The 4,285-nt window shown below is 25.3% G+C and overlaps 1 pseudogene; it reads right to left on the bottom strand.

The window, feature by feature from the left end:
* Positions 1–801: 801 nt before the first annotated feature.
* LOC145105519 (putative complex I intermediate-associated protein 30) lies at positions 802–3,318 on the bottom strand (annotated as a pseudogene).
* Between the last annotated feature and the right edge of the window lie 967 nt (positions 3,319–4,285).

The raw sequence follows: 4,285 nt of genomic DNA, 5'->3' as shown, positions 1-4,285 counted from the left end.
GATTCAAAGAATACTTCTAAACACTAGTTCTACAAAATTACGTTATGAATAGAGTAAAAAACAATTCTTAAAAGTAGAAAAACTACTACACCCACCTAAGATGTTGGAAATAAAAATATTTGAGTAAACATGAAAAATGGCACTTCACCAAACAATTACATCTTTTTCAAGTGAGTATATTAATAAAAACTTTAATGATAGTGGGAATACTTATCGTGATACCATTTCTATTGATTGAAATTGGGATAATTTCAAGTATTCAATATTTCTTCAGCCTTGGAGGAATATAAAAAATCGTAGAATGTTTAGGAAGATAACTTCTAAAAAGGTGCATGTATCTACATAATTTATCAGCTCAATTATTGGGGTTTTTTATGTAGAAGTCTCCTATTTTATAAATAAAGTTTTTTCATTATATCATACATTAAATGAGCATTACGCTTATTTCAAAATATAGAAAACATGTGCAATTCACATCTCAATATGATATTAACGTGTTATACTAAATTTTATCATCAAGACAAATACTAATAATAAAAATTCTTTATAAAAGGAAATTTCCATCCACCAAAGGATATCGCACAATAAATATGCACTTCCCAAATGATAAACAATCCGATATAACATACAAGTGTGGATTTTATTTTATTTGATCTTTTAAAGATAAGATACAATTACTACAAGGTTAACAAACTCATGGTACTTACAAAACTTAACAACTCTAGGTAAGTTCCTATGTTCATATTATTATACTAAAAACCAGAAATGTTTTATATTTCTTTTATTTTTATTTTTTGTAATTCATTGTGTTATCAAGGCTTTGATCCAATCAATTTTCAATCTGAAATCAACTGGGCCAGTTTGAAGGTAATGGGCCAATGGAATCTGCAATTTCATTCCAAACTTGTTCCTCATTAACATTCCAAAATGTTTAACAAAATGTATCTGAAACTTGCCTTTGCAACAACCCAATTGTGTCTAGGCACAGACACAAAAGCTTGCCATGAATTATCTTCCATTTGTCCAAAATCGAATTTACCTAACTTTCGGTGTAAATATGAAATAAATTTATAAAAATAAATAAATAAATAAATAAAACTTAAAATGTTTTTACATATTTTATATATGAGACTTACAGTAGATATATAACTCCTCCCATCTCCTCTAATTTTTAAGGCTATAGTATCGTAGGGGTCTAAATCGGTAAACCCGTCAAACTGTAGGGTGAGAATTCGAAAGAGAGATTGTTAGAAAGCTCAGCGGGTAAACATGCAAATAACAAAAGTAAAAGGGTTGACGTCGACCTTTTTAGACCTCATTCCACATAATCCACTCCAGCCAATATTCCATTTTGTACTATCCGTAACATCCAGAGATAGATTCATAGAGAAAACTCCTATAATCATTTAAAGAATTCAAGAATAATAATAATAATAATAATAATAATAATAATAATAATAATAATAATAAAGATAAAAAGAGATGAATTTATTTTTTATAAAATATATGTCAATTTTACTAACCAGTGCAACCACTCTGTTCCCTTCCAGCATCAGTGATCTCCAATGCAGCAGATGATAAACCTGTAAAAACAATAAATAATGTAGAAGAGTCCTGGATGTAATGTAAAAATTAAAGTAAATAGTAGATTTATATAAAAGAAAAAAAAATACACACCTCCATATTCAGAATCTGAATATAAATGCCATTTTTTAAGCTCTTCTTTAGAATTGAAGTGGTATATAAATCTCTCACTAGGAGGAAACATGTCATCAATGTTTCACGAGAGAGCTTCAAAACAAAAAACAAATACATATAATAAACAAAATCAATGAAAGTATATATTGCTACTAGCCGAATTCCCGCGTGTTGCACAGTGTAGGTTAAAAATATACTGTTAAAATGTTGAAAAATATATATTTAAAATTGTTATGTTATTGACATTAACTTTAATATAATATTTTGAACAATATTATTCATTGACATCAACCCACCTTCCTCATTAATAAAATTAAATATAATTATCTATTTAATATTAATTTTAACAATTGTTATGATTGATTAACTTAAATTTTTACTTATGCGATTATTTTCTAATTTCAATAAAGATGTTCATTTAAAATACAATTTATTTGTTGTTCACGTTATGTAATTTATAAACTGAAATTTATATTTAAGTTGACATTATAATATTATGTTTAAATTAACAATTTAAGTATTTTGTCCAAACTGTTCAAAAGTTATAGTTTTAAATTGATAATGGTTTACATACAACAACATATTAAATTTAATAAATTAAGTATAATCTATTAAAAGTTAAAGACATAACTTTATAAGTAGAAGTAAATATGTTATTTAAATATTGAAATTTAGTTTATTTATGATTACACTTTAGGTTTGATATTTATTTAACCTTATTAACTAACTTATAATCATTATTAGAAAGACACTACAATTTATCATTTTTAACTATTTACAAAATATTATTTGAGGTTGTTTAAGTTAAACTAAAATTTATATTTAAGTTGATTCTGTAATGTTATATTTAAATTTATAATTTAAGTATTTTATACAAATTTTTCAAAAGTTGTAGCTTTAAAATGATAATGGTTTACACCTAACAATATATTAAAACTAATAAATTAAGTATAATATGTTAAAAGTTAAAAAACATAACTTTATAAGTAGAAGTAAAGATATTCTTTTAATATTGAAACTGAGTTTATATATGATTACACTTTAGGTTTGATATTTATTTAATCTTATTAACCAACTTATAATCATTATTAGAAAGAAATTGAAAAGTCATGGTAGTTTCAAATGAATGTGGTGAAAGGAAAAATGTTTCTTTTATACAAATTGTTCAAAAATTGTAGCTTTAAAATGATAATGGTTTACACCCAACAATATATTAAAACTAATAAATTAAGTATAATATGTTAAAAGTTTAAAAAACATAACTTTATAAGTAGAAGTAAAGATATTCTTTTAATATTGAAATTTAGTTTATATATGATTACACTTTAGGTTTGATATTTATTTAATCTTATTAACCAACTTATAATCATTATAAGAAAGAAATTGAAAAATAATAAGAGTTTCAAATGAATGTGGTGAAAGGAAAAATGCATAGAAGTTTCAAATAAATATGGTGAAAGAAAAAATGTTTCATTTATAAGTATATATAGATTATTTGCATTTTAGCCATTAATATTTAATATCAATATTTATTTATTATTAGTAGTAGCAAACAAAGAGTGTGCATACCTCTTTAGTGGCAGTTAAAGAAGCTTGCCATATTGCTCGAACTTTAGACATTTTTTTAGCTCCTTAAAAACCCTATGAATTTAAACAATTACAACAAATTTTGGAATTTATTGTAATACATATTAAACAAAATTAGGAAGTATTTGTGAAGGTCATGAATCATGGAAGTGAAAATAATTTCACAATGTATTAGCAAACTTTTGGGAAATGGGAAGTATTTAAGGCGTATTTGGTTTTTGAAAGGAATTGGAATTTTGTATGTGTTTTTAGTTGACATGCAATTGGATTGAATTCTTTGTTGTTTTCTATCTGGTTTGCAAAGGCATTGGAATGGAAACTATGTAAATGACCAAACTACTCTTTATTGGTTTTTTGTTATTTTTAAATTTACTATGAATATTTTTATTCATGAAACTCTTTTAATAAAGTTAAATTACAATAAAAGACTAACATATCAAGTGATCAAAATTTCTAAAACATAATAATTTGCGGGTATACACTTTTGAGAGTTAAAAGTTAAAACTGATTTCAACTCAAGATGCCCTTCTCTACTGCCTACCCTCTTTATTTAAGAAATCTCAAATGGAAATTATCCTTAAAATTTTAAGAAACAAATTTAAAATAACAATCCAAAACTCAGTTTCAAAGAAAATCAAGAGTCTAGACAAAGTAGGGTTCTACTTTTAGTATTATCTAGCATGTCTATTAAACGAATGAAGATCAGGACTTCTTCCACTTGTTTTACGTGACAATCAAACCAAAAGAGCTTAAACAGTTGTACCCATGAAAGTTTTAAACAATTATACCCTACAATTGTTTATTAAGAAGAAAAGGTAGGCAGGAAAGAGAATCCACTTTTCTATCATACTCTTCCTTTTCTATCATACTCTTCCTTTTCTATCCTTCTCATGAGAGAGAAACCTACTCTTCATTTCTATCATTCCATAAAGTTATCCTACCATTCCAAGCTTTTAATAGGAAAATATCCTTCTTTTCTACCCTTCCAATCTTTTAAAAG

This window comes from Lactuca virosa, chromosome 4 (assembly GCF_052849685.1).
Source record: "Lactuca virosa cultivar CGN04683 chromosome 4, Lactuca_virosa_CGN04683_v6, whole genome shotgun sequence".
Classification (NCBI taxonomy): domain Eukaryota; kingdom Viridiplantae; phylum Streptophyta; class Magnoliopsida; order Asterales; family Asteraceae; genus Lactuca; species Lactuca virosa.
The sequence above is the reverse complement of the archived record's forward strand: the minus strand, read 5'-3'. Positions and strand labels throughout refer to the sequence as shown.